Below are 9,913 nucleotides of genomic sequence, written 5' to 3'. Positions count from 1 at the left end.
AGAGATATTTTTGTTTTCTTCAAAAAGAAGATTCCTCTATTCACCTGTGTTGCTAATTTATTGTTAGCGAGGCGAATCATCTTGGTTAAAGCAAGATTGATTAATGAGCACGTTAACTAACGACTGAGAAAATTTTGGCAATTGTTTGGCGACAAATCGGAGCTCTGAGAATTTTCTTTAATATACAAAAGTCCCGAATTATTGCGTCCTCTCAGACTACACTGAAGGAAACACCCCCCCCCTCCTATTATTCCACTTTCATACTAACACGAAATTAGCACTTTTGCTATAATTTATTATTCTGAGTAGAATAACATAACAAAAAAAATAACATTTTAAATTCTAATACATTAAAACGACGTAGTTTTAATGTATTAAAATATCTCAAGTACATAAAAAGATGCAAAGAACAGATTCAAAAAATCAACCACAACTGAAAAAAAAAAAAATAATAAACACACGCTTCGAGTATATCATTTAAAGCTTTCTCTTATAGTCGTGGTCACTGTGCGTCTAAAGTTTATTTTATTTTGAGTCTTAAGCGCACTCAGTTATAGCGGCTCATCATCATTTCCACAGTTGTTGATTTACTAATCCATGCAATGATGCATCATACGTACAAGCAATCAAAAATGAACTTTCTTTCCAAGTTGATTCAACTTCTCCTTCCAGCTCCTCAGTAACAAGCTAAGAGCATACTAACAGGTCTATTATCGTCGGAAGTTAAATTTTTCGACCATCAAGTCTGACATAACCATGACTTTTAGACGACCACACAAGTTTCAATGGTCCCTTTGAGACTCAGAATTTTTATCGACCCCTTCCCCAGCTCCGTTCCTTTTCATTATGCCCATAAGCTCTCGGGTTCGGTGTATTGCTGTACCAAGATTATCTCGCGTATTAAAAATTTTATTTTCTACTCCCTAGTAGGAAGTATTACGAATGATTTTTTAACTACTTTTTATAATTAGAGTCAAGGATTTGCAGCGTCTATTTATACAATTGTGATAAAACTGCATGTAAAGGGCGTCGAATGCCTAGTTTAGTTTAAATCAGCCGATAAGTGACACGATTCATAAACACATTGAGAGATTTGTTGTCCAGCAAATCTAATCAATCGACTTGAACCTACCTACACATAAAGTTGCCGAAATAATAATAATAATAATAATAATAATAATAATAATAATAATAATAATAATAATAATAATAATTATTATTATTATTATTATTATTATTATTATTTAAAAGAGCAAAATCAAAACTTTTCTAAAGATCGCAAGTGCATAAATCAGTTCATAACTGCATTCATTATATAAGATCACGACTTCATTTATGATTAGATCTATAGAATAATCAACAATATAAGATATGTATGTTATGTATCTTCAGATAAAATAATAAACAGGAACAGTGCAGTACCTAGGTTTGTTTTTGAGACTGGATGAAATGCTAATTTTATGTCCCATCCGACTAATTTAAGGATTTTTTTTTTTAAATACATTAATAAACAAAGTGCGAATATGGAAAATAACAAAATACTTTTTTGTTTAAAAATAATAACTTTTCTTCCTACGTCCCACAGGTGAACGAGCAAATTGTCCAAGAAGATGGAGTGGGAAAGAGTAAAATATATTCAATATTCTACTAACCTTTTAACTATATTTTACATCTCAAAATTGAGAAGAAATATTCAACTTACTTTTTAAAAAAAGGAAGCTTGTAAAATGACGTCTTGAAATAGGCGATGGAAATTGAGTCGCCATACGATGTCCATTAGAAATACCAGATTTCGACATTGCTCGGTAATCACGCGCCATAAGAATATCTTCCCACTTCAGTCGGACTGCAGATGCGTATGAAAACTATAAATGAAAATTTCCTTAGTAAACATCTTTCTTTAAGAGCAATTTGAGTTGCTATGGTAACTATCTTAAGCTAGTATACTTTCTTTCATCGATAGGATAAGTACAGAAAGATTACAGAGTCCAACATATTTTTGCTGACTTTTATATGAGACTTGTTTTTTACTAATTTGGGTGCGCTGATTTCAAATATCAAACCCATTTTTCTCTATCACGTCAGGTTTTTCCTCTGAGGCATTTTCTTTTTGCTAATTTGTAAGTTTTTGATAGTTTTAAGGAGGCAGTACTATTTAGAGGATCAAAAAAATCGATTTTTTAATATTATTTTCTGAAAGTATGTACTTTTAAAAATCTGTTCCTAACTTTTTATCAAGAAATTCGAAAAATTCCCGAACATGTAGCCTATTATTCAAAGCGGTGCGCAGATCAGAATCGGAGCATTCACCGCTCTCGCTTGTTAGTAAACGAATAAATGCGTAAGAACCTGCAACGGTACGTACTGGCGCTTTGAATGCGAGAAAGGCCGATAATTAGATACATAACTACTTCACAATATTCTTTAAAAATTACAATAATATTTATAAAAAAATAACAATTTCACTTACACATGAGTTTCAGGGAATACATTTTTGTTTGTAGCAATTTCTGCTGTGTGTTCTGTTTTGGCAATCCCTTTGAATACTCCAACAGTAGTCGGCCATCATGTGAGAATCCCATCTTCCTTGGTACCGATCTTCCATAGTTTTTAAGTCTTGATGAAATCTTTCGCCTTGTTCATCGCTTACAGCACCTAAATTCTTGGGAAATCTATCAAGATGACTGTATAGGAAATGAAGCTTTATGCTCATGTTGCAACCTAGGAGCTGGAAATTTTCAAGCATTGTTTCCACTATCTTTGTAATTGCACTCTTTTTTGTTTCCAAGAAAATTATTCACAACCATCGTAAATGAAGTCCAGGCCTCTTTCTCAATTTCGTTCATAGAGTTGATGAAATTTGGGTCTCTCATTAAAGTTCTAATTTGCGGTCCATCAAACACCGGCTTTAATTTTTTCATAACTAAGTCGTGGAAATTTTTCACATATGTATTGGAAACAGTCACCTTGTAAATCTAAAGCTTTAACATACTGCTTCATAAGACCTAGTTTGATGTGTAGAGGTGGAAAAATGATTTTTTCTCTGTCGATTAAAGGTTGATTTATAACATTCTGTTCTCCAACATTTAAGGATATTCTAAGAGGCCAATGTTTCTGACTCCAGTGTTGGTTTCTAGCTCGACTATCCCAGAAGCATAGAAAACACGGAAACTTTGTATATCCTCTTTGAAAGACCCACCATTTTAAGATCCACACAGATGATCCAGTTATGGTCTGTATATTTTAATAACTTCAGAACCTTTTTTAATGTCCTCATATGTTTCCTTTAGGTGGACTGAATAGCCAATAGGAATTGAGCCATATACATTCCCATTGTGTAGTAAGACACACTTGAGACTTCCGCTTGAGCTGTCGATAAATAAACGCCACTCATTTGGATGATATTGTACAACGCCCATTTCAGTTAGTAAACCTGACACATTGTTACTGTAAACAAACACACACTCGTGTTTAAAATATTGTACAAGATTACTTTCCCTGCTACGATAAAAAGTTATCTTCGTATCTTGCTCCAGTAAGTTTTTTCATTTAATCTTGAAGCTAACAATTCCGATGATTCCTTTGATAGACCCAAATCTCTTACTAAGTCATTCAATTCCGCTTGAGTAAAACGTTGCGGTCCAGAACTAGAAATTAAATTTTCATTGTCTAAATCAACATCCGGGTCTTGCTCCTCAAGAACATCTGGCATATCCCGATCATGCTCGTTCTCAAGTAAAGGAAGTCCTTTATAAATTGGCACGGCTATTTCATTAGAATGAGCAACTGGCCGAATTGCTGAGTCGAGATTTGGATACACAATTTTTTTCTTATTCTTCTTATTATAACCAGAAGTCTGAACTAAACAAAAATAGCAATCATCTACGTGATTTTTCGGTTCACGCCAAATCATTGGAATGCCAAAAGCTAATTTTTGGCGTTTTCCCTTGCTCCACTGTCGTAAATTTTCTACACATGACTTACACACTTTATTTGGAGCCCATGACTTGTCCTGATCTGCAAGTTTTACCTCAAAGTATGAAAGTACACTTTCTTAACGAAATCAGTGATATTTGTCCTTTGACTGGGAACAGTAAAGCTGCCACAAATGTAGCAGAAGGGATCTACACTATTGACACATTTTCGAGTAGTAGACATTATGTATTTTCTTCACTGCCGACTAACATGCAATTAACAAGACAAAAAAAAACCATAGACTTTATTGAAATGTTATAAGCGCTCATCATACTTTCACGATCGATTAACGATTGACTGATTTCGATCGTTCTTTGTCCGCTATGACGCATATAGCATTTATTTGTTTTAGGCAGTTGTCATCGCCTACTTTTCATCACCTAAATGCATTAGGTCGGTTATCGGCCTCTCTCGCATTCAAAGCGCCAGTACGTACCGTTGCAGGTTCTTACACATTTATTCATTTACTAACAAGCGAAAGCGGTGAGCGCTCCGATTCTGATGTGCGCACCGCTTTGAATAATAAGCTATATGTTCGGGAATTTTTCGAATTTCTTGATAAAAAGTTAGGAACAGGTTTTTAAAAGTACATACTTTCAGAAAATAATATTAAAAAATCGATTTTTTTGATCCTCTAAATAGTACTGCCTCCTTAAAACTATCAAAAATTTACAAATTAGCAAAAAGAAAATGCCATAGAGGAAAAACCTGACGTGATAGAGAAAAATAGGTCTGATATTTGAAATCAGCGCACCCAAATTGGTAAAAAACAAGTGTCAGATCATAATCAGCAGAAAACTGTTTTTTTTTTGCTGGCCATTGTTATTATATATATATATATATATATATATATATATATATATATGTAGAAAGTATTTTACCTTGGGTATATAAATGTTAAAGATACCAAGCTATTTTAAACCTGGTTTTACTCCATTTCCCAAGTAAGCAAACAGACAAACAAGTCAAGTTTGCTCCTGCAAGTGTTGCAAGTATAGCTAACCCTGCACATAGTGCAAGACCAAGGCAACTCATGATAAAAGTTACTAAAATCTTGGTATTTCTAGTTCTGGCTCCCACTGATGAGACCTCAATAAAGGTTGAAGCCGGTCTGGGTAGTGGCCCCTGGCCTTTAATACAAAGCATCATACATCTCCTCCAGGAGATGTGCTTTGCATTAAGGGTAAATATTAAGATTAGTGATCAGAGCTAATTCTACTTTTACCATGAGTTACCTTGGTCTTGCACTATGTGCAGGGTCAGCTAGACTTGCAACACTTGCAGGCGCAAACTTGACTTGTTTGTCTGTTTGCTTACTTGGGAAATGGAGTAAAACCAGGTTTAAAATAGCTTGGTATCTTTAATATATATATATATATATATATATATATATATATATATATATATATATATATATATATTAGAGAAGCTTGGATAAGAAACATTAATATAAAGATAACTAATGAAATGGGTTCTAGTTAGGACTAGAGTACTTTGCCAATTAGGGCGCAATGAATACAGAGATCCCAGAAGATATAGTGCTGAATTTATTAAATCGTCTTTAACAGATATGCTAACTGGGTTCTCAAAATTATCTCTATCCACCAAAATCTAGTCTTCTAAAGAGCATAAAAAAAACTTTTTCCTTCCTGTCTATTTCTATATACATAACAAGGTTTTACTAATAAATTATTAGAAACAATCAAATGCGGAGGGAAATTGTTTTATTTCAAAAACGTCTTCCCTATGAATGTGATATTACAGCAAAGAAGTATTCGAATTCGAATGCTGAGGTTTTTTTTTTACATTGTGATTACACAAATGTAAAAGTAGGCTGTATTTCTAGATGGCGCTAAAGCTCGATTTTCTCTTCCCTTGGCTGGTTTTAACGAGAGAGCTCTCTCTCTACCGGAACAAAGCATAATAATTCCCATCCTGTGTGCAAACCGTAGGTGCCCTGCAACTGATTGTTGTTAAGAGGTTAATTTCCTTATGTTACTGGAATGATGGCACTGCTGTTGCAAGATCTGTTGTACGTGCGTGCGTGTGTGTGTGTGTTTTACTTGCATGCCTACTCGAGTAAAATCAGTACAGCATTCAGCTATGTATGCCCCCATCCTCTTTCATTTTTTATTTCACATTCATTTCGATCTCATTTTATAATTCTCCGCTCTCCCTTTATTTTCATAATGGCATCTGTATATTAATTTTGCATACCTTAAAAGTAACGTAGTTATCAGAATTTTTATATAATTCCTGTCAAAACTGTGACGAGAATCAGAAAACAGAAAATTTTAGTTTAAAAACTGCATTAACTGGTCGATCAAGTATTATTCAATCTAAGCATATTCTCAGCAGTCTAAAAAATATCGGCTGTCACAAGTATTCGAGACAAAAAAAAAAAACACTAGCTTTGCACTCAGACTATATTTCAATTCGTAATAATTAAAAATAAAAATGACTCTGAGAGGGCTAAATGCGAAAAAAACTGATTCCGATCATATTGCGGTTGAGCCTTGAAGTCCTCTGCAAGGGATATTGGACTCTGGCAGAGGACTTCAAATACATCTTTACATCTTTCATATTCGTCTGGCATTCTTTGGAATGCATGATCCTAAACAAAATTTTAAAATAAATTTTTTCTTCGCGATTTTAGACACGACAATAACTTCAGTCATATATATATATGAATCATGGAAAGATTCATAATCTTAAAACAACATAGCGAAGACTTTAAAGTTATAAGAGACATTAGCAAATTAAAAGATTGGAACGATGAAAATTTAATGAAACATTGTAAAGATTTGCACTTAAAACTGAGCGACATCAAGATTCCGACAATCGCGATATTGATGGGATGACTTTATTTGAGGAATTAAAAACTGCAATGTTTTATTAAAAAAGAGTCGGCTCCTCAGGATGTTTTAAATTATATATATGAAAATAAATTAACCGAACACGTTTCTGAATACTGCGATTGTGATTCATATTTATTGAATATTACCAATATCCGTAGCATCAGGGGAAAGAAGTTTTTCAAAACTGAAACTAATAAAAAATTATTTGCGGTAAACAATGTCTGGAGAGCGTCGAACGGATTTATCAATTATATCAATTGAAAATAATATTATGGATTCATTAGACATTAAAGATATTATTAAGAATTTTGTGGCGGCTAAAGCAAGAGGATAAATATGTAAAATAAATCTATATTTATCCTAATTGTTATATAGATAAAAGCATATCTCCAAATTATTTTGTTATGTAATGATTTTTGTTTACACACACACACACACACACACACACACACACACACACACACACTCACAATTTTGTTGTATTTATATATCAAGGAATAAACATTTTTGAAAATTTTTATTATTAAAAATTCCTTATTAATGAATTTCAATGATTACAGTGTTCTACTACTGTTAAATAAAATTTATTTTTATTGTATGCGTATAAACTGTTTTGTACTTTTAACAAAGTAAAATTTTTCGCAAAAATTTTTCATGGAAACTTATTTTATGGGGGTGCTGAAAAAAGTTTTGCACAAGGGCGCCTCCTACCCATGGCGTGGCACTGCATATACACTGCTTACGTGCTGTTTACATACGGGTTTCTAATTCAGTGGCCGGTATATATGTACTGTATATCCTTTCCTATCCTATCCTTCTCGTCCGTCCTAGGACGGGGTGAGTTCCCTCCTAATGAGGGGGTTACTGACGTATTAATGCAGCCGTTTCGCCACTCCTCTGCTGCATCCCCTAAGGGCGATATTCATGACTGTAATCCGTGTGTGTTCACGTGGCCGGTTTGCCTGCTTGAGGGATGAAAAACCCCAGATAAACTGGGGAAAAAAAATCTTGCTGTCCACACCCAAGACCGGATAACTTGGCTATGGCTGAGGAAGATCCTTAAGCTCCTCACGTCTTCGACAGGAATCGAACCAAGGACACTTCTTCCCCAGGCATATGGTTGCGAAGCGCAAGCCACTAGGCTAACCGCACGGACTATATGTATATAGATGACGGTAATACGAATGAAAATCGCAAGTTTTTTTTTAGCTTTTTTAAATCTGACATATTTATACCATTTATGAATATTTTCACGATGTACACTAATTCTAAACATAAATCCATACATACTGAGACACTTGTCCCATTGTTATACGATTTTTTAATAGATCTATCGTAGAATATGACTAGATTCTAGAATAGGCAATTATGATGTCATCATAAACAGTTCCATAAAGCAATGTGACGATCTTCCGCAATTCCATCAGATCTTCAGCAATGCTCATGATTTTCAGATGTCTGTTACATTTCTTTCCTTATAAACAGGACATTTTGCTGATAAATGTCTTAGTGTTCTGGGACCAAAATACAGTAATAATAATAATAATAATAATAATCGCACAGTGGAGTTGACACCTATAAGAAAACGAGAATTAAGTTTTACTTGGAATATGCCGCTTAGTAGGATAATTTCTCCGTAAGTATATATATCTCCTACATCTGTAGGAGAGCAACAGTTAGTGCATTTTCAATTAAAAGGCCCTTATAATTTTCCCTTGGATTGTAAACGAAATTTGAATAATGGTGTTTGCTAATCAAAGGGAGGCATCGCCACTAACTACGCTACTGATATGTATGTATAAGCATGTGAATTATTTAGTGAATTCTTATGAAACATTTTGCCTTTGTTATTCATTTTGATTGTACTGTTAAATTACTGTTTTTTTTTTTTTTTTTGAACATACTGAAAGTATTTGGTTACAAAGTTGTGCGAATTCTATAGGGCGATACAAAACTATGTATAGCAAGTTAGCTGAAGTATTCACATGAAGGAAGTCTGAAAAAAGTAATTTTAAAAAAAAACTTGAACTACGTACACATGCAAGAATTTTATGTCCTTCACATGTCACATTTCCTCACGCCAAGAGTCCCGTAATTCTGGAAACACAATATGTTGTATAATTCAAGAGTCACGGTAGGTCATGGCTAACAGCAGACATTCACAGTTTCATCCGAAGAGATGATTTACCATGAACAGAGAACTGTTATTCCCTTCTCACTTTCTTCCTGTTAGATCAGCAAAACAGAGTAAGCATTTCTACTAATTCTATTTACTACATTGAAAAAGAGTTCCTGTATTCCCGGAAAGAGAATACACATAAAAAATCACGGTACTGTACACTTCATTCTACAGATCAGAAAGTGTCCTTTTGTCTCTTGTGCGTTACTAATTTGTTCCTCTAAGCTTCCTAGATTTGCAATTTATGTGACCGGATATTACTAGTTGTTCTTTGTGTTCTTCTTTGTACAGTTACAACTGTACAAAAGCATCACGAGAAGAACATTTAAAGCTTTATGCATTAAGCATTATACAGCAGCTGCAACAACTAATTATGCAGATTTGAAATGGTGAAACTATTTAATGTTGCTATATTCGTTGGACATATTAAATAGTTACCAGCTATCCGAGTGGATAGCGTTTCAGCTCTTCAGTTGTGTGTTCAAATGCCACCGTGGCCACTGGTGGCAATCGAACTTAAAAAAAAAATATTATTAGGTGTCATTAATATCTTTAGGAAGTTTTCGTCGCTCCTTGTGAGGCTACTTTCGTCTAATGAAAGTGACTTAAAATTTCATGTTGTATCTCCTCACATTAAAAAATAAATAAATATAAAAGCCTGGCTTGTTCAAAAGACAATTGGCATTGCTGAATACCATGATATTATTCATGTACATAAGTAAAAAGAACAAGAGTAAAAGGAAGAATGGAATAATCTTAGTATGAATAAACACAAGTTAATCTACATGAAATGGATGAGAGGGAAAAAATCTTGTATTAAGGTTTTGACTAACCACCGCATTATACTCAACACATATCTCCAGCTGATCTTTTTTTTCTTTTTTGGTTGGTCACAGGCTGC

At 33.9% G+C, this 9,913-nt stretch overlaps 1 long non-coding RNA gene across 9 annotated transcripts in view; it reads right to left on the bottom strand.

Annotated features, from left to right (window-relative positions):
- The window catches only part of LOC150097475 (uncharacterized), a 287,535-nt gene that overhangs the window by 174,793 nt on the left and 102,829 nt on the right, over positions 1-9,913 (bottom strand). For all 9 annotated transcript variants that reach the window (XR_016549629.1, XR_016549632.1, XR_016549628.1 and 6 more), the window contains exon 4: positions 1,703-1,865. This is a non-coding gene — a long non-coding RNA (uncharacterized LOC150097475). The remainder of the gene's footprint in view (positions 1-1,702; positions 1,866-9,913) is intronic.

This window comes from Typopeltis vanoorti, chromosome 17, assembly GCF_054136105.1.
Source record: "Typopeltis vanoorti isolate ZY-2024b chromosome 17, IOZ_Tvanoo_1.0, whole genome shotgun sequence".
Lineage (NCBI taxonomy): Eukaryota > Metazoa > Arthropoda > Arachnida > Uropygi > Thelyphonidae > Typopeltis > Typopeltis vanoorti.
This window is presented reverse-complemented; position numbering and strand designations above follow the sequence as displayed.